General features: G+C 40.0%; 1 protein-coding gene and 1 pseudogene across 1 annotated transcript in view; one reads left to right on the forward strand and one right to left on the reverse strand.

Moving 5' to 3' along the window:
- Positions 1-21,827, reverse strand: part of LOC124718720 — a 211,695-nt gene that overhangs the window by 180,672 nt on the left and 9,196 nt on the right. The window lies entirely within an intron of this gene.
- Positions 12,216-12,333, forward strand: LOC124719284 (annotated as a pseudogene).

The following is a 21,827-nucleotide window of genomic DNA, read 5'->3' on the forward strand; positions in this document are numbered from 1 at the left end:
AAGCATCCTCATGTTCCTAAATTTCCTCCTCCCCGTTTCCTCAGATCATCAAACCATCCGTGAATGTGATTACTTTCATCTTGTCTTCTCCAGTTTTTTCTCCCACCGTAGGCGTTATCTAAAGTATGGAACTCAGAGATGATAACTGAAGAATGGCAGGAGTCGATTCTGATCCCAATTTTTAAGAAGGGCAACAAAATGGATTGTAGTAATTATAGAGGGATATCGCTATTACCTGTATGTTCCAAAATTTTCTTCAATATTCTGCTTACACCATATGCAGATGAAATTGTGGGGGATTACCAAGCTGGCTTTCGGAGGAACAGATCAACCATAGACCAAATATTCAGCCTGCGTCAAATTTTGGAAAAGAAATGGGAATAAAATAACCAGTTCATAATCTTTTCATACATTTTACAAAAGCATATGATTCAGTATTGCAATCAAAAGTGAACAGAATTATTTTGGAACTTGGAATACCAAAGAAGTATGTTAGACTTACAGAAGCGAGTTTGAAAAACACAAAAGGTGGAGTATGCGTGGGGAAATTGGAGTCAGAAGAATTTGTAATAAAGAACGGACTTGAGCAGGGAGATGCCCTGTCTCCACTACTTTTTAATTTAGTCCTAGAATAAATTGTATGAATGGCAGCAGATAATTCAGAGGGTGTGGAGTTACATGGAAATATTAAGATATTAGGGTATGCACGTGATCTAAACATCATTAGCGATAGGAAAGAATCTGTAATAGCAAATGCAAATGCGTTAATCAAGGCTAGTGAAGATGTAGGTCTAAGGATAAGTGAAGACAAAACTAAATACCTAGTTACTACTAGAATGCCAACAGCAGTAGACCAAGAAATGTTAAGAGTTGGAGACATGCAGTTTGAAAAAGTGAACACATTTAAGTATCTAGGCGTGGACATCATTTCGAGAAATGAGATTGAATCCGAATTGAAGAAGAGATTATGGGCGGGAAATGTGTGCTACTTCTCACTGACTAGATTACTTTCATCGCGGATATTGTCTAGGAATTTAAAGATTAGAATATACAAAACTATTATTCTACCAGTTATGCTGTATGGGTGTGAGACTTGGTCTCTCACTGTGCAAAATGAAAAGCCATTTCGAGTATTTGAAAACAAAATTTTGAGGAAAATTTTCGGAGCAAAAAGGGATGACATTAGCGGAGAGTGGCGAAAACTGCATAACGAAGAGGTTCACGAACTCTATTCAAGCCCTGACATAATCAGTATTATTAAATCATGTAGGCTGCAATGGGCAGGTCATCTAGCTCAAATAGATGAGGGCAAGGCAGCGCGCAGAGTACTGGTAGGGCACTTGGAGGGAAAACGTCCTGTGGGGAGACCGAGGCGTAGATGGAAGGACAATGTGAAGGCTGATTTGAGGAGCCGAGGTATTGAAGGTGAATGGAAGGAAATAGCCCAAGACAGGGACACATGGCGAAAACACGTTGCTGCGGTAATGGACTCTCAAGCCCGGCATGACCAGTGAGTGAGTGAGTTAGTAGGTGTTATCTTACTCAAGACCACAATGAAGAGGAGAGGTGACTAAGAACTGCCATGTTTCACACAACTTGTTTGCTGGAATCAATCTGTCCTTCATTTTCCAATTTCACACAACTCAGACTTCCACAGTATATCTACTCCACTAAGCTTGTTGTCTATTTTTCCACTCTCTTTTTTTCTAGTGCTTCCCAGAGCTTTCTTCTAGACACAATTAAATACTTTTTCTGTATCAAGAACGGCCTGTGAGGTCTTCCCCAAATTCATGGTGATGCTTCTGGAGCTGCCTCACTGCAAATATGAAGTCAAAAGTTGACCTCCTAGGTCTGAAGCCATGCTGTTCCTCTCTCAATTTGTTCTTGCCCCTTGGTTGCATTCTGCTCTCCAGGATCTTTTTCCATACATTGGCACAGTGTGGTATCATTGTGACTACCCTGTAGTTTCTAATTCCTTCCAACACCTTTTCTTGAATATATGACAATTAGTTCCTTTTTTCTAATCTTATGGAGTCTTCTTCTCATGCCACACAACCCTTGTCACACAATACAGCCACTGTTTCCCAACCTCCCCTGTTGCCTTCACCATTTCAACACTTAATTCATCCATACCTGGTGCCTTTCGTCCTTTCATCTTGTCTTTTTCAGTGCCACTTCCATTCCTTTCCAAGTCAGGTCCCCCCTCCCAAGTTAATTCTACCTCATCTCCAAGTCTGTTTGGAATTCGCAAGTGCTCAAAGTACTCCTCCCACACTATCTTCAGTGTCTGTTTGTTATTAACCTCTTTTCCATTTTTATCCATCACGCTGCATCCTCTCTCAAACCTCTTCTCGTACTTATGACCATTCTATGCAGCACTTTCTTACTGCCTCTGCTATCTTCCTACATCACTTTTTTCCATTCTCCGATCCACTTTCTTCTCCACACAGTCACTGTCTTATTTGCCTCTTTCTTCTTTTTCTTATACTCCTCTCTTGCTAACTCGGTCCTTTATCAGAACAACAGTCTAAAGGCCTTGTTCTTCCTTCCCATTACCTGCTTCAATCTTTCATTCCACTATGGCATCTCTTTCCACTGTTTTTACCACTTGTATTTCCGCATACAGCTACTGCTGCTTCTACCATAGAACTTTTAAATTGTCGCCATTTTTTCTTCCTATTTTTGGTTCATCCTTTGATAACTTTTCCATTATAATCTACTGGTATTCTTCCTTGACTTCATTTACCTTCAGGTTCCATGCTCTTGATGATAGACAGTAGTTATCCCAAAAAAGCATGTTTACAAAGTTTCAAGAACCAGCATTAAATAAAGACGCTAAAGATATTCTTTAACCTCCTACCTACACAATGGTAAAATGACCTTCAATGACTTTAAATAACAATTCAAACACTGTAATTTTTGCTGATGATGTAAGCATGCTAATTAAGAGTCCAACTGGACCTTATGAGGCACAGTTCAGATGATAGCTAAACAGGCCTCCCCTGTCACTCCAAAAAGTTTCAAGACTGTATTAACAAATAAAAAAGTTCAGGTGATGGTTTTAATACTCCACATGTTCTATGTAGCCTCTCCCTCCCCACCCAATTGAGTGCAAGGCACAGAATTGTCAGACAACAATGAGAAACTGTCAGAAAAACTCTTCTTTGGGATGTTGTTCAACTTGCACATCACATTCGCGCCATTTTCAGGTTTGGCAAACCATCGGAGACCCATTCTGCAGTACATTGTTTTGCTGCAAGTTCTTACTGATCCCAAGTCTCCTCACCTGTGATGTTTTCCATGAAAGAACTGACCCTATTTTTCATTTCAATTGAGTTGTGACAGGTGTCCTCACATAGCTGTTTTTGTTTGGTAGTCAAGGCATGAGGGACAAGCTTTGTACACACAGTTTTCTTCAAAACATTCTGGAGACTGTCTGGAATACTTGATTTAGAGATGTTCATTTTGTTTGGCCGTTGCAATTTGTGGCATTACGACAGTGACACACTAAGGCCGCATGTCCACTACTTAACAATGCTTGCTCACAGCTAACTGGTCAAATGCAAATCTGTTGTTTACAGTTATTCTTTCAAGCTGCCATTATAGTTACTGTGCTGATGTCACTTATATACCAGGAATAAAACCAGTCTCAGTACTTTTTGGATGAATGGTGAGCAATAGGTTCACAACAAACAGTTCAAGTGTTAACATCACAAATATTCATATTATTATATTTAAAAAAAAGAAGGGAAAATGACCTGCAAGGACTAGGAACAGAGACAGCTGCAGATCACACCCCTACCCAAGATGGACTGACTATCTGAAGATAGCATGAATGTTGGTAATAATAATGTTGTTTGTAATTGCAACAGTCCTTTTTTTGTGGGGGGGAAGGGGGGGGGGGTTGACAACTGACACTCACTGATGCTCCCCCACCATACAGCTAATTTCAAAAACGAATGGTGGATATTAACTACAACCAGCAGTGTTTCCTGTGTTCATGGTACAAGATTTACAGTCACTCTTTTTATGACATGGATACAGCAGATCCATTTTTTGATAACACAGCACTAGCAATACTTTTTCATAGTTAATTCTGTCTGTTATTGCATATCTCAATTCACATCTCATCTTGAAGAAAGAACAAAAATTGCAGTTTAATATAATGTCAGTGATGAGGTCACTGGAGCACAAGCTCAAACTAGTCAAGGATGGTGAGGGAAATTGGCTCTGTCATTTCCCAAGGAATAATCCCGACATTTGCCTTAAACGATGACATTAACCCACAGAAAAATCTGTAATGGAATAAAATCAGTCCTGGGGCTCCTCCTGTCATCATGTTATCTGTGGGGCACTGACATACGACGGAAGGAATATGGAAAGGCTTCATCATTCTAAAGGTGTTACTTTCAGCTGATTAGAGATTCAGACCAGAAACTGACTAATTGAATAATACAGCAGTCATCGAGGGAAGGACACCTTCATTCATAGTCAATAGGTTAACTTTCAGTTGCAGCATAATTTAGCACTTCCTGTTCTTTTTATACACAACTAGCTGTACCCAGCCACGCATATACTCAAATACACATATATATTAAAAACAAAGATTCCATGACTTACCAAATGGGAAAGCGCTGGTAGATAGGCACAATAAAAAAAACACACAAACACACACACAAAATTTCAAGCTTTTGCAATATACAGACACATATACAGACACAAGCAGACATATTTAAAGGCCTTTAAATATGTCTGCTTGTGTCTGTATATGTGTGGATGGATATGTGTGTGTGTGCGCGAGTGTATACCTGTCCTTTTTTCCCCCTAAGGTAAGTCCGCTCCCGGGATTGGAATGACTCCTTACCCTCTCCCTTAAAACCCACATCCTTTCATCTTTCCCTCTCCTTCCCTCTTTCCTGACGAAGCAACCGTTGATTGCGAAAGCTTGAAATTTTGTGTGTGTGTTTGTGTGTTTTTTTATTGTGCCTATCTACCAGCGCTTTCCCGTTTGGTAAGTCATGGAATCTTTGTTTTTAATATATTTTTCCCATGTGGAATGTTTCTTTCTATTTTACAAATATACATATACTCCGAATTAGGTACCTACAAACTTACCTTTATTAGAATGCAACATTATGTCACAATTTCAAAGCAATCAGTCAAGAACTTTTGAAGATTAACGACTTTGAACACACAAACATCTACATATTTATATACAAGGGCTGTAAGGTGACTTTTCAAATTGCATGTACAATGTTACATTTGATTAGCCTAACTTTTTTTGTTATGCTGGTACACATGTCCCGAACATATGTCCACAGTTTCAAGTGTACAGCAAACTTCGTTTGTTTTTGACAGATATAAAGGTCAGATGTGTTGTAGTGTGCTCAGTGATTTTCGATTACTATAAAAACTGGAGCAAAGAATTTGCATCAAATTTTGTATGAAAAATGGAATCAAGTGCTCTAAAACACTTGAAATCTTGACAGTGGCATACGGTGAGTCTGCTCTAAGTAAGAAAAATGTTTACGAGTGGTACAAGCTCTTCCAAGATGGTCGAGAAGATGCCAATAGTGAACCTCGCTCTGGACCTCCCAGCACATTAACAACAGATGATAACGTTAAAGCTGCGAAGAAAATTGTTTTGGAAAATCCTTGAATTACCATAAGAGAAGTTGCTGAGGATGTTGACATATTGGTCGGCTTGTGTCATGCAATTTTTTCAGATGTTTTGGGCATGAGATGTGTTTCAGCAAAGTTTGTTCCAAAACTTCTCAATTTTTATGAGAAGAACTGTCGCACAAGCATCGCTCAGGAGCTCATGAATGGCATCAATGACGATCATGATTTGTTCAAAAGGGGCACAACTGGTGACGAAACATGGGTTTACGGTTATGACGTTGAAACAAAAGTCCAATCGTCCATGGAAGCATCTCGGAGAGCCAAAACCGAAAAAAACACACCGAGTTCAATCAAATGTCAAAGTTTTGCTCACTGTTTTTTTCAATTACCGTGATGCAGTACATCATGAATTTTTGCCTCAAGGTTGTATGGTCAATAAGGAGTATTACCTTGATGTTACGCGCGGTTTGCGAGAAGTATTACGCAAAAAACCTCCAGAATTGTGGAAAAAACAATTCATGGTTTTTGCATCACAACAATGCACCTGCTCATTCATCGTTGCTTGTGAGACATTTTCTGGCCAAAAACAACACTACAATCATGCCTCAGCCACCATATTCACCGGATTTGGCCTCCAGCAACTTTTTCCTGTTCCCAAGACTGAAGAGACCTATGAAAGGATGAAGGTTTTCTACGACTGAGGAAATAAAAACTGCATCACAGAAGTACTCAAGGCTGTACCAAAAAGTGCTTATGAGAAGTGCTTCGAGGATTGGAAGAAGCGTTGCCACAAGTTTACTGTATCTGAGGGGGATTACTTTTAAGGGGGCAACATGAATATTGATGAATAAATAAATATTTTTTCATCAAAATAAAAAGTCATTTAATTTTTGAACACAGCTCGTATATAGATTGTACTTGCCCCAATAATTCAGCTGTCCTACCAATGTGAAATGTTAAATGATGCAAGAGACAATACACTTTCTGGGACTGAGGGTAATACAGTCAGTTCTCATCGAAGTCAGATATTTGCGAAGTAGCTGAATCCAGCTACCTTTGTGATATGAATATTGTCCACAGTTGTCACTAATGGTACAGTGAAATTTGTTTAAGATACATATATTCATTTCCTCATATCATATGATATAACATTTTGGGACAGCTTTGTTCAGGATAAATGAATATGTCTAACCAAACACCTACTAGCAATGTGTGGTGGAGGGTACTTTGTGAACCACTGTCACTATCCCGCTTTTCATGTTTCAGTCACAAATAGTTCACAGACAGAATGATTACCAATAATGCTTCATGTGGTATTCTCTCTGATTTTATCTTCTTGGTCATTTCAGGAGATATACATATGAGCAAGCAATATATTTGACTCTTCTAAGAACATACACTGTTGGAACTTCAACAACAAACCATATCACGACACAGAATATCTCTCTTGCAGTGTCTGCCGCTGGAGTTAGTTGATCATCTCTGTGACACTTTTGTGCTTGCTAAATGGACATGTACCAAAATATACTGCTCCTCTTTGGATCTTCTCTATTTCCTTTATCAGTCCTACCTAGTATGGCTCCCACACTGACAAGCAATATTCAAGTCTTGATTAAACAAGTGTTACGTAAGCTACTTCCTCATGATGGACTACATTTCCTGAGAAATATCAGTTTGCTATCTGTTTTACTCACAGTTAGTTTTATGTAGTCCCTCAATTTTAATCACTCCGTACACATACTGCTAGATATTTAATGGAAGTAACTGCTTCCAGTTATTGTTCTGCAATCACATAATCACACAGTAATGGGTGTTTCTCTCTATGTCTTTGTAATACACTGAATTTGTTTATGTTGATGGTCAATTGCCACTCCCCACACTCAGCATCATCAATCCTCTGCATTCTTCCTGCATTTTGCTAGACTTTTCTACCATCGCAACATCTCTGTATAGAACAGCATTATGCGCGAAAGACTTTACGGAACTTCTGACATTACCTACTGGGTCATTTATATACAGTATATTTTGAAACATAATGATCCTCTATCACTCCCTTGGGACATGCCTGAAGTTACTTGTGTGTCTGAAGATTTCTCTCTGTTCAGAATGACATGATGTGTTCTGTTTGATACAAACTTTTCAATGCAATCTCACAGCTGGTCTGATATTCTGTACATTCATACTTTGTTCATTAGGGGGCACTGTATCGAATGCCTTCCGGAACTCCAGGAACATGGCATCTACCTGGGTGCCTGTATCTACCGCTTTCTGGATCACACGGATGGGCCAATCAACCAGTGTTTCACACAATCATTGTTTTTGGAGCCCATGTTGGTTCCTACATAGAAGACTTTTGCATCCAGATGCGTCACAATGCTGAGCGTAAAACACGTTCCAAAATTCTACAACTGATCGACATCAAAGATATAGGCCCATAATTTTGTGTGTTCGTTTGATGAACTTACTTGAAAATGGGAGTAATCTGTCTTTTTTCCAATCATCACAAACGCTTTGCTCCTCCAAAGACCTACACAGGTAGTAGAAGAGCGGTCAAGTTCTTTTGAAAACTCTATGTAGAAATGTAATGGTATCCCATCAATTTCGATGGCCTTCCCTCTGTTGAGCAATTTCATTTCTTTTCCACCCCATTTCGATATCAGCAATTTCGTCGTTCATGCGATAATTTAAAGGAGTGCGATCATCCTCTGTGAAACAGCTTCGGAAAAAGCATTTTCTGCATTGTCCTCCATTTCAATGCCATTACGGTCACAAAGTGTCTGGACAGATGGCTTTGATCCGTTTACTGATTTAACATAAGACCAAAACTTCTTAGGATTTGCCGTAAAGTGTGTAGATAGAATTTTACGCACAGCTTTCCTTAACACTAATTTCGGCTACATTTAATTTTTGCCTTGTCTGTGCAGCATTGGCTACATTTGAATTTGCAGTAAAGCTTCCTTTGCTTTTGTAGAAGTTTTCTAACACATCTGTCAAACCAGAGCAGGTCTTTCCCATCCCTCATAATTTTCTTCAGCACACACCAGTCTTAAAGTGTACTGCACAACACTCTTGAACTCCTTCCACTAATAGTCAGCATTGTTAGTGCTGGAGATGAAATTTTCGAGCTAACCACTCAGGTAATCTGTAATCTCTCTCCTGTCACTCTTGATAAGCAAAAAGATCTTCCTGCCTTTATTTTTATTCCTATTTACAGCCATATTCAGTAATGCTGTAATGGACTTATGATCACTGACTGACTGTTCTACACTGGGCCAAAGAGTTCTGGTCTGTTTGTCACCAGCAGGTTTAAGATGTTATCTTCAAGAGCTGTTTCTCTGATTAACTGCTCAAGGCAATTTTCGGATAAAGCACTAGAACAATTACATAGGATTTTCTGTGCTTACTACCTGTCCAAATCACTTGAGTCTCCCAATCAATAGCTAGTAAATTAAAATCTCCACCTAAAACTAGAACAGGACCAGCAAATTTACGCAAAATATTCTCTGAGCTTCATCTCAACTGTTTGGCCACTGCGGCTGCTGAGGCAGGGGATCTACAAAACAATCCAATGATCTTATTTGATCCACCTTTAACACTTGTCTTCACCCAAATTATTTCACATTCAGAATCTGAACTAATCTCACTATACATTACCATATTTTTTTATGACTATAACACACCTCCCCCACCAATGAACCTATCTTTGTGATATACATTCCAATGGGAATTTAGAATTTCACTTCTACTTGCACCTGCTTTCAGCCAGATTTCTGTCCCTAGTACTATGTGTACTCTGTTACCATCTAGTTCCAGGACCTTTCTGTAGATGTTCCAGCAGTTAGCTAATACCATTATATTAACATTTCCTTGATCTGATCTGTGCTGACAAATATTACTTTATTTGGATTCTTATTGGAGGGATTTCTCTATCCTAAAGAACCCACATGGGCATGCCACAAGTACTCCTCTACCCCTAGCAGCTGCTTCCTGGGTATAGTCTACACCTGTTCAGTTAAGTGGAATCCAACAATTCTCCACCCAATAGCCTCTGGTTTAGGTTGGTCATCCTCTGGAGCCGTATTCGTCCGACTACAGACTGTCCGTACAGTCGTACGACTATGGCTAACCAATGAAGCTCATCCACTGTAGCTGAGTAAGATCTGGCACTTGCGAGATAAATTCACTGAAAACTTACCTGATGAGACCATTCTCAATGGCAAAAGTTGGATCAAAGCAAAATACTTTCAACAGGTGTTTTTCTAAGATGAGACAAGTGATAGAACATATGTGTTCGTAATAATGATAAGTAAATGGAGACTGCTGCAAACAAGAACTGAAATTGTAAGCATGATAGTGTTGACATACTCAAATGTATTTGCTGTTTACAGAAAATTGTAATTGACAAGGAAGGTGAAGAACCATCAGCTGCGCCAGCTAGCAGAATCGACAAAACTTTCCGCTTTGCCAGCGAGAATCACAGTGTCTATGCAGCGTATTCTATAACACACAAATATATAGCACTGTTTTGCTAAAGGGAAGTGCATGAATCAAAGCAGTTTGAGTACTTTAAAGAATACTAGATACATATGGTGAACATATGGTTGAAGGTGTTCCCAATTTTGATTTTAAATACAGTTTCTAGAATTTTTAAAAGTCTTATTGATTGGAGTACTTATAACTGGTCACTGATGTATAAAAAGAGCAGAGAATTTAATAGAAAAATAACACAACATGTGCTTTTTTCCAAGATTTGTACTGTTTCTGTCACCACACCATACTAAGTTTATCTGATAGACATAGGCAAGACAGTACTGTGGAGTTTCTTTAGGTTCTTCTCAATTTTGTTTTTAAATATGGTTTCTAGAATTCTGTTAACAGTCTTATTGAATGTCAGTGTAAATGTCACTTATCACATGTTCAATAAATCTGATCTTTGTATTACGTTTTTTGCTACGTTATGATTAAAGTTTTACATTCGTGTCCTCTGCAGCTTTCAATCATAGTTTCCTCTAAATCACAGAGGAGATATATCTTGTCTTGGATATTGCATGGTGACCAATTCTCATTCACAAATTTCTCTACATCCATAGTTGGTAATTAAGTGCAAAAGACAACCAGACACAAGCACTCGCTTGCATCTGCTACGAAACACTATGTCCAACCAATCCCATTTCACTGGGATCCGTCTGTCAGCTGGCAGTGTACAGTCATATGTGGCTGGCTTCACTGTGTGCAGTGGGACGGCCCAATGGCAAAAAATATCTTGGCATTAGTTAGTTGTGTGCAGTCATATACGGCTAACAGTTGAATTCAGTTCCAGCAGATGCTTAGCCTTAGACCATCCATTCTGCTTCAAACCTGAGGACCACGATGGGTTATGGGAACTATGCTGCAAATGGTAGCTCTGCTTCCATCCTACGGATGAGGCTAGATCTCTTCATCAACACATCCAGCTACCTGCAGGAACCAAGAATGGCCTCTCATCCAGGCAGCAAGCACCATCCGTGCCTACAAGAGCGACAATTTGCGGCTGGTTGTACCTAGTACACTCAACTGATGAGACCCCCTGTCAGGCAAACGGAGTGACACTGGCCTTCTTGTCTGACCTGTGCGGTATTTTTCAGAGTAACTCCATCACCCGAGAAACACTGAAGCTCCCAATGATAGGCAATATCTCCCTCTGTGCTTGTTCAGACCTCTCCGGAAGGTCGGCTAGTCTCAACAGGTGAAGCAGCCTGTACAGGCTAGACATAATTTCTGTAGCAGACAATACCTCAAACCTGTTTTTAAGATGCTCAGGGGCAGCTGTGCAGCCAGTACCCACTTTCACCTTCTGCCCAGAGATTTACTGTCCCACCACTGCTCACCATTGCTGCCAGAGACTGGCTGGGACATGCAAATCAGAAGATGTAGTGGTGTCAGGGATCCCAAATGATGCTATACTCCAGGAGTGCCAGAGCATTCATCTCAGATATCCCAATGGTGCAGCAGCCCAGGGCAGCAGTGCGAAACCTCTCACTGTGGCCAATACAGCTTCCACCTGCTTATGGGCAGTGTTGTGTAGGGCGTCAATTAATGAAACTCGAGCAACAATCAATGAAACCAAGGTTCAAAATGGAGTTTTACATCTGATGCAAAAGCCTGTAACAGTTTGTTACTGGACATCAAGCAGGAAATTAAAAATACCCTAATATTTAAAATACAAAGTAGAAGCATATCTCGTTAACATTACTTCTAGAATTTATATACTTGTATTCAGAAATGTAACTTCCATATAACTCCATTATTTGTATTAGACAGATACTGACTTTGTCAGTGCACAGGTTCTTTAATAATATGTGGGAAACCTCTGGGGAATTGACAGAGAACTTAAAAGAAGCAAATCTGTTCATATAGACATGTGCACACACATTTTTGTTACCACACATTTGCTTCGTTTCTGTCTTTTTTTGTTTTCAAATTTCCAGCTTGATTTTACAGGCATTTTTTCTTTACAAAGGCTGTTTGTTTTGGGAAGCACTAAGTCCAAGCCTTTTATATTTACCTTAGTTGCGATGATACTAGTGAATAAACAAATCCTTTCAGTACAGAAGGGCAACGGCCTTGCTGCAGTGGATACACCGGTTCCCGTCAGATCACCGAAGTTAAGCGCTGACGGGCTTGGCCGACACTTGGATGGGTGACCATCACGGCCGCCATGTGCTGTTGCCATTTTTCGGGGTGCACTCAGCCTCGTGATGCCAATTGAGGAGCTACTCGACCGAATAGTAGTGGCTCCGGTCAAAGAAAACCATCATAACGACCGGGAGAGTAGTGTGCTGACCACACACCCCTCCTATCCACATCCTCAGTGAGATGACACGGCGGTCGGACGGTCCCGGTCGGCCACTTGTGGCCTGACGACCCAGTGCTTTTTTAGTACAGAGAACACAATCAGTAGTGGGAGCTTTTCTACAGTACTTATTGGACTAGTGTTTAGTGTATACTGAACATTGATCCCCTGCTACAAATCAAATTGGCTGTTTCTGAAAGAGGCGCCATTGAACAAGAGTGTGTTAGCAACTTCAGCTAAAGAGTGACTCACTGTGTCTGACTTTCCATCGCAAATGTGATGCCTGCTTGGCCGTATTTTTATTGGACCAGTTTGTACTGTACATTTGTGGCTAAAATGTAATCATCGCATGACAAACAGGCACCTGATATGTGGAGTCACAAATCACAATGCACCTGAAGCCAAACATTTCCCTGAACTATTTCCTAATAGACATTTACCAAACAATAAAATGTTTCAAAAAAACACATGAACATGTAATACATTTCTTATACTAAACATATAGCCAAAGTCTGAAGATTTATAATAGTCCTAATTTTGTAGGCATCTGAAGATGACAAATAAATCTGTAGAAACTGGTGTAGCAAAATCAAAATATAGTGCAACTGATGACTGAGTTTTCTTCTGAAATACAGGAATGTCTTAAGGAAACAGACTCTTTTCAGAAAAAGGTCATTTCACTGTGGAAGATCAAATGGAGTTAGAACACTTGATTTGCAATCTAGCATGCTTCATTATACTTAGGACCACAATGGAGGCAGCACTACAGAAATACCAGAAACTGAGCATGGGCCATGTCACTGTGTGGAAAGTGTTATGAGAGCAACTTCTTTACCCCTACCACCTCCAAACAGCGCAAGATCTTACTGAAACACATTTTTAATACAGAAAAGCTTTTTATACTAGGTTGCAGGGGATGTGAGTCGAGAACCAATACTTTCTGTCTTACACACTATTCACTGATGAAGCAAAGTTCACCGGGAATGGAGTGCAGAATTTTCACAACGCTCAGGTATGGGCAGATGAGAATCATTCTGAAATTTTGGAAACATGACATCAACAACAATTTATCATTAATCTATAGGCTGCCATAACTGGTGAAAGATTAATTGGACCTTCCATTTTCCATGAAACACTGACTGGAAAATCATACAGTGAGTTTTTAATGGAACATTCAAATGTTTTGCTGGAAGACATTGTAATATACTTATATCACTACATGTGGTTCATGGCATGTCACTGTGTGGTAAGTGTTACGAGAGCAACTCCTTTACCCCTACCATCTCCAGACAGCTCTCGAAGTATGAAAAATTTTAAATCAGTGTTTCCCAAATTAATGGAAATGGGTAGCAACATCTTGGTCTACTGGCTCTGTTGATCTCAATCCACTGGAATTTTTTCTTAGAGCTAATGGTGGGAATTTCGAGCATTTCATACTAAATCAGATGATGCCGAGGGAATTAGATTAGGAAATGAGTCACTAAAAGTAATAGATAAGTTTTGCTATTTGGAACAAAAAATCATATACTGCCAAGAGCAAGAAAGGCATTTCTAAATAAGAGAAATTTGTTAACACGTAATATCAATTTAAGGGTTTGGAACACTTTTTTTAAGGTATTTGCCCGCAGTGCAGTCTTGTCCGGAAGTGAAATGAGGACAATAAGCAGTTCAGACAGGTAGAGAATGAAATGTAGTGCTATAGAACAACAATGAACAAAGATTAGAAAACTTAAAAATGGATGGCCATATGTGAATTTGAGCTGACGTCCTCCTGAATATGCCACCCTGCTCGGTTTGTTTAGGAAGACCAATGCTTGAATGCTGTCAAGTATGTTCAGACGGATGCAAATGGCAGTAGTTACACAGAGATGAAAAGGTTTACACAGGACAGACTAGGATAGAGTAGCATCAAACCAGTCTTAGGACCACAACAACAACATGTATAAAAGATAATCTGGAAGTAATTAACATACATATCAATATGTAAATACTTTTGGATTAAGGGAGCCACTCACTGAAAACCACAAGCATAGCATCGTTGATAGGCTCACACATAAACAAAGATAACTTGCTAGCTTTTGGAGTAATTCTTTCTTTGAGCGGGGGTTGTGTTGGGTGGGGTGGTTAGAGGGAGGGAGGGAGAGGGGCAGAGAGAGAGAGAGAGAGAGAGAGAGAGAGAGAGAGAGAGAGAGAGAGAGAGAGGCAGGGGATGGATTGGGGATGAGTGCCCAGTCATGTGGCGGAAGGAAGCCAGTTTGTCAGTTAGCAATGAGCGAGAGGTGACAGGAGCATGAGCTAGGCATGTGACGAATGGCTGCCGGGGTGTGGAGTAGCATCGGGATGTGAATCTGTGAGGGGGTGGCAGGACAGAGAAAGGATAAACTATTGGATGGTGTGGGGAGGGACATAGGTTACCGTAGGTTGAGGCTAGGGTGATCAGAAGCAAAGAAAGTGTTGCAAGGATAACCCCATCTGAGTAGTTCAGAGAAGCTGGTGGTGGAAGGAAGGATTGAGATGCCCCAGCTTGTGACGCAACCTTTCAAACAGAGCATGCTGCATACAGTGACATGTTGTGTAACTTCGTGGCCAATTTTGCTCTCGGTAACCATTTGCTGGTGGCTATTCATCCTGGTGCAAGAGAGCCCATCCCCGGCAGGGCAAGGACACTCCCCCCCCCCCCCCCCACTCTCATGGAAAGGAAAAAATATAGTGTAGTCAGATGATTTAAAAGTGAGTATTACAAAGATTTTTAACAGGGTGGGAACTGGGAACTTCTTTATGACTACTTACAAATTGTCGTTCATCTTCCAAAATATTAAAAATTTACAACCCCAGATCTAGCATGCCCCCTACCTCCTTGACAAACTATCAAATGGATGCCCTTATCCTGGTGGACAGCTGACTGACAATAATACTAATACCCGTGGTCTAGGGGTAGCGTCTTTGATTCATAATCGAAACGTCTTCTGTCCCGGGTTCGATCCCCGCCACTGCCTAAATTTTGATAAATGATCAGCATTGGCGGCCGAAGACTTCTGGCATAAGAAGTCAGCCTCATTCTGCCAACGGCCTTGTCAAATAGGGCGGAGGAGCGGATAGAGGTTCAGGGCACTCTCTTGTCCTAGGGGTGGGAAATTGCCCCTAAAGGCGGAAGAATCAGCAATGATCAACGACATGAGGATGCAGAAGGCAATGGAAACCACTGCATTAAAGACACACAACGTGTATCCACAGGACATGTGGCCTGTAATTGAAGAAGTGTCATGATGATCTCGCCATTGGCAAAAGGTTCCAGAATAGTCCTCCATTTGGATCTCCGGGAGGGGACTGCCAAGGGGGAGGGTACCATGAGAAAAAGATTGAATAATCAACGAAAGGATAACGTTCTACGAGTCAGGGCGTGGAATGTCAGAAGCTTGAACGTGGTAGGGAAACTAGAAAATCTGAAAAGGGAAATGCAAAGGCTCAATCTAGATATAGTAGGTGTCAGTGAAGTGAAGTGGAAGGAAGACAAGGATTTCTGGTCAGATGAGTATCGGGTAATATCAACAGCAGCAGAAAATGGTATAACAGGTGTAGGATTCATTATGAATAGGAAGGTAGGGCAGAGGGTGTGTTACTGTGAACAGTTCAGTGACCGGGTTGTTCTAATCAGAATCGACAGCAGACCAACACTGACAACGATAGTTCAGGTATACATGCCGACGTCGCAAGCTAAAGATGAACAGATAGAGAAAGTGTATGAGGATATTGAAAGGGTAATGCAGTATTGTAAAGGGGGATGAAAATCTAATAGTCATGGGCGACTGGAATGCAGTTGTAGGGGAAGGAGTAGAAGAAAAGGTTACAGGAGAATATGGGCTTGGGACAAGGAATGAAAGAGGAGAAAGACTAATTGAGTTCTGTAACAAGTTTCAGCTAGTAATAGTGAATACCCTGTTCAGTTGATTGATGAAAGGTGGAAGTACAAACATGTTCCAGGAAAATCAGGAATACAGAAATACAAGTCGCTGAGGAATGCAATAAATAGGAAGTGCAGGGAAGCTAAGACAAAATGGCTGCAGGAAAAATGTGAAGACATCGAAAAAGATATGATTGTCGGAAGGACAGACTCAGCATACAGGAAAGTCAAAACAACCTTTGGTGACATTAAAAGCAACGGTGGTAACATTAAGAGTGCAATGGAAATTCCACTGTTAAATGCAGAGGAGAGAGCAGATAGGTGGAAAGAATACCTTGAAAGCCTCTGTGAGTGTGAAGATTTGTCTGATGTGATAGAAGAAGAAACAGGAGTCGATTTAGAAGAGATAGTGGATCCAGTATTAGAATCGGAATTTAAAAGAGCTTTGGAGGACTTACGATCAAATAAGGCAGAAGGGATAGATAACATTCCATCAGAATTTCTAAAATCATTGGGGGAAGTGGCAACTAAACGACTATTCACATTGGTGTGTAGAATATATGAGTCTGGCGACATACCATCTGACTTTCGGAAAAGCATCATCCACACAATTCCGAAGACGGCAAGAGCCGACAAGTGCGAGAATTATTGCACAATCAGCTTAACAGCTCATGCATTGAAGCTGCTTACAAGAATAATATACAGAAGAATGGAAAAAGAAAATTGAGAATGCGCTAGGTGACGATCAGTTTGGCTTTAGGAAAAGTAAAGAGACGAGAGAGGCAATTCCGACGTTACGGCTAGTAATGGAGGCAAGGCTAAAGAAAAATCAAGACACTTTCATAGGATTTGTCGACCTGGAAAAAGCGTTCGACAATATAAAATGGTGCAAGCTGTTCGAGATTCTGAAAAAAGTAGGGGTACGCTATAGGGAGAGACAGGTCATATACAATATGTACAACAACCAAGAGGGAATAATAAGAGTGGACGATCAAGAACGAAGTGCTCGTATTAAGAAGGGTGTAAGACAAGGCTGTAGCCTTTCGCCCCTACTCTTCAATCTGTACATCGAGGAAGCCATGATGGAAATAAAAGAAAGGTTCAGGAGTGGAATTAAAATACAAGGTGAAAGGATATCAATGATACGATTTGCTGATGACATTGCTATCCTGAGTGAAAGTGAAGAAGAATTAAATGATCTGCTGAACGGAATGAACAGTCTAATGAGTACACAGTATGGTTTGAGAGTAAATCGGAGAAAGACGAAGGTAATGAGAAGTAGTAGATATGAGAACAGCGAGAAACTTAACATCAGGATTGATGGTCACGAAGTCAATGAAGTTAAGGAATTCTGCTACCTAGGCAGTAAAATAACCAATGACGGACAGAGCAAGGAGGACATCAAAAGCACACTCGCTATGGCAAAAAAGGAATTTCTGGCCAAGAGAAGTCTACTAATATCAAATACCGGCCTTAATTTGAGGAAGAAATTTCTGAGGATGTACGTCTGGAGTACAGCATTGTATGGTAGTGAAACATGGACTGTGGGAAAACCGGAACAGAAGAGAATCGAAGCATTTGAGATATGGTGCTATAGACGAATGTTGAAAATTAGGTGGACTGATAAGGTAAGGAATGAGGAGGTTCTACGCAGAATCGGAGAGTAAAGGAATATGTGGAAAACAACTGATAAGGAGAAGGGACAGGATGATAGGACATCTGCTAAGACATGAGGGAATGACTTCCATGGTACTAGAGGGAGCTGTAGAGGGCAAACACTGTAGAGGAAGACAGAGATTGGAATACGTCAAGCAAATAATTGAGGACGTAGGTTGCAAGTGAAGAGGTTAGCACAGGAAAGGAATTCGTGGCAGGCCGCATCTAACCAGTCAGTAGACTGATGACAAAAAAAAAAAGCTGCTTTCACTGGTGGCCTGGCCTGTGATGGAGTAGGATAAGGCTTTGACAGGACTAGAGTAGGAAGTGCTGGGTGGGTGGATTGGGCAGGTCTCACAACTTGGTCTTCCAGAGGGATATGTTACCTGTGACAAACAGCTGGGAGAGGAGCTGGCGTGGGAGTGGACTAGGATGGTAGTAGGTCAGGCGGGCGACAGACCACCACTATAGGAAGTGTGGGAAGGATCTCGGGTAGGACGCCCCTCATTTCCTCGTACAATGAGAGAGAGTCAAAGCCCTGACAAAGGATATGGTTTAGTTGTTCTAGTGTGGGGTGACACTGGATGTGTTCCTTTGTAGCTGATCATTGGGGTTGATGGGAGGGTTGGCGGTGTGTGAGGATATGGCAGAGGAAATCTGTTTGAGGACCAGGTTCAGGAGGGCACTGCTTGCCTGTGAAGACCTTTATGAACACTTCAGTGTACCAGGTGAGGGAGTTCTCAACACTGCAGATAGCTGTTGTGTAGGTACATGGTGAAAGACACCCCACCCCCCACCCAATATGGCAAGGTTAAAATTTATTTAAGAAAAAAAAAAAAAAAAAAATGAAATGGCAATCGACCACAAGCATCGGAAAAGACATTAATTATGAATGCACGGTAAGGTGTAGACAAATGAAAAATAAATAAATAAAAAACATCACTAATTTTTCTTTGTACATGATTTTGTTTTCACACTCTCTCATATGTGGAGGGATGGTTAAGATGTATTGCTTAAAGTATGAAGTATTGCGAGTGTTATGTATTCTATGTGTGTATGAATACGAGATGATTTAACAACAGTATTAAATTTTTTTTTTAATTTAAGTGAAGTGGAGCCAAGTAAGGAGGATTTTCTTCATTTTTTGACATGCACAGGTGTCCTTGAAGTCGGCTGCCTGCATCTACAATTGAAATGTAGGAGAGGAAATCCAAATAGCCTAAATTCGTACAAGCAGAACATTTCTAACAATGCAATTGTATTCTCCTTTAATTTTTTTCACTCATATATGTATTTGTTTTTTTTTATTATTATAACACACTGTCCATGTATGGATAAGGTGCAGAGGAGGGATTTTTTTGGTGTGGGAGGATGACAGCCGTGGAAATGTAAGTATTGCACTGTTGGCAGTTAGTGGGTTTAATGTGGACAGAGGTGTGCATACAGCCAACAGAGTTGTGAAGTTTGATATACGAACAGCCAAAGTGGCAAGGTTCAATTTTTGTATTTAATTTACAACTAGTTTTGGATATCTGAAGCCATTTTTGAGTCATATAGACAGAAAAAACTATATTTTCTGTAATAGCACACAAACTGTTTTAAATTGTACATACATATATATCCAAGTCACGTTTTTCTATGAAAAGGGACAGGATAAGCATACAACCCAACATACTGAAAATCCATAGAAATGGAGGCCAACAAATTAATTATCAGTCAGAGTAGAATAATGTTAATCATATTTTGCTGTTACTATACTACACAGAAGTAGGCAACAATGATAGTTTCTGCTGGTCAATATGTAATTTGGTTTGTTCCTTATTCCTGAAATCTCTGTTTCAGCACAGGATTTATGGAACATTGTGTGTTAATGAATGAATGAAAAGGGGATTCTGTTAAATTGCTGTGCATGATGCTGCATTTGAGATTTGTGCTTCACAACATGACCTTATTTAAAAGGAACAGCACCTTTCATGCTAACACAACACTGACTAATAATCTTTACGTTACAAACACATTCTTAGCTGTTGTTTCAAAAGTGTGCGGTACGTAACCATACACATATCTGAAACATGGTAGGTGTGATAAGGCATCCTGTGAAGCATTACTAAATGCCTTCTCTGAAAATAACAAAGGAACCACACTCACAATGGAAATATATTGCATCTAATGACAACAAATAGACCCGACCACACTGAGATGTCCAAATCAGATGTAGAAGTAACTTTGGATGTGCCCCAGGAAAGTGTCTTGGGACCTTTGCTGTTCAAATTGTATATTAATAACCTTGCAAATAATATTAATAGTAAAATAAAGCTTTTTGCAGATGATGCAGTTATCTATAATGAAGTACTATATGAAAGAAGCTGCATAAATATTCAGTCAGATCATTACAAGATTTCAACATGGTGCAGAGATTGGCAACTTGCTCTAAATGTTTGGAAATGTAAAATTTTGCACTTCACAAATTGAAAAAATGTAGTGTCCTATAGCTATAATATCAGTGAGTCACTGTTGGAATCAGCCAATTCATAGAAATACCTTTGTAGGCATATGAAATGGAATAATCACATAGGTTCAGTCATGAAGTAAAACAGATGGTAGACTTCAGTTTATTGGCAGAATACTATGGAAGTGCAAGCAGTCAACAAAGGAGATTGGTTTCAAATCACTTGTGTGACCCATTCTAGAATATTGCTCGAGGGTGCGGGACTCTTACCAAATAGGGCTAACAGGGGGTACTGAACATATACAGAAAAGGAACATATACGGAAAAGGAACGTATATGGAAAAGGGTAGCATGAACGGTCACAGGTTAGCTTGATCCCTGGGAGAGTATCAGACATACTGAAGAAACTGAACTGGCAGACTCTTGAAGATAGACATAAACTATCCTGGATAGTCTACTAACCGAATTTCAAGAACTGGCTTTAAATTGTTACTCTAGGAGTATACTAGTAGGTCACTGAAACAGGGCATTTTTCCAGATAGACTGAAATGCTATTGTTAAACCATCACATAAAAAAGAGGATAGGTCTGATGCTAACAACTGCCACCCAATCTCACTTCTGACAGCTTTATCCAAAATTCTTGAAAAAGTAATGTGTTCAAGAGTAGCTTCACATATTAGAAAAATGAAGTATTAACAAAATGTCAGTTTGGTTTTCGGAATGGCTTTTCAACAGAAAATAGTATGTATGCTTTCACTGATCAAATATTAAATGCTCTGAATAACCAACCCTCACCCACTGGGATATTTTGTGATCGCTCAAAGGCTTTTGACTGAGTGAATCACAAAACTGTTCTAGATATTAATGGCTTTCCACTCTACATTCATGAAGATGCAAAGCCAGTTCTTTTTGCTGATGATAACAGTGGAGCAATCACACCCAACGAACAAGAATTAGCTGGGGAAATTGTAAATAATGTCATTCAGAAAATTATTTAGTTCTCTGCAAATGGACTCTCAGCAGAATATTCAAAATTTTTGGATGTGTGCATTGATGAGAAATTGAATTGGAAGAAATACACTGATGATCTGCTGAAACGGTTGGGCTAAGCTTATTATGCTATTAAGGATACAGCAAATTTTTGTGATAAACAGATCAGTAAATTAGCCCACTATGCCTATTTTCATCCACAGATTTCAAACAGTGTCATATTTTGGGGTAATTCTTCGTTAAGAGAAAAAGTATTCATTGCATGAAAGCATGTATTGAGAATAATATTGGAGCCCATACAAGATCACCTTACAGACATTTATTTAAGGAACTTGGGATATGCACAGTACCTCCACAATACATATATTCACTTCTG

The sequence above is a fragment of the Schistocerca piceifrons genome, chromosome 10, assembly GCF_021461385.2.
Source record: "Schistocerca piceifrons isolate TAMUIC-IGC-003096 chromosome 10, iqSchPice1.1, whole genome shotgun sequence".
NCBI lineage: Eukaryota > Metazoa > Arthropoda > Insecta > Orthoptera > Acrididae > Schistocerca > Schistocerca piceifrons.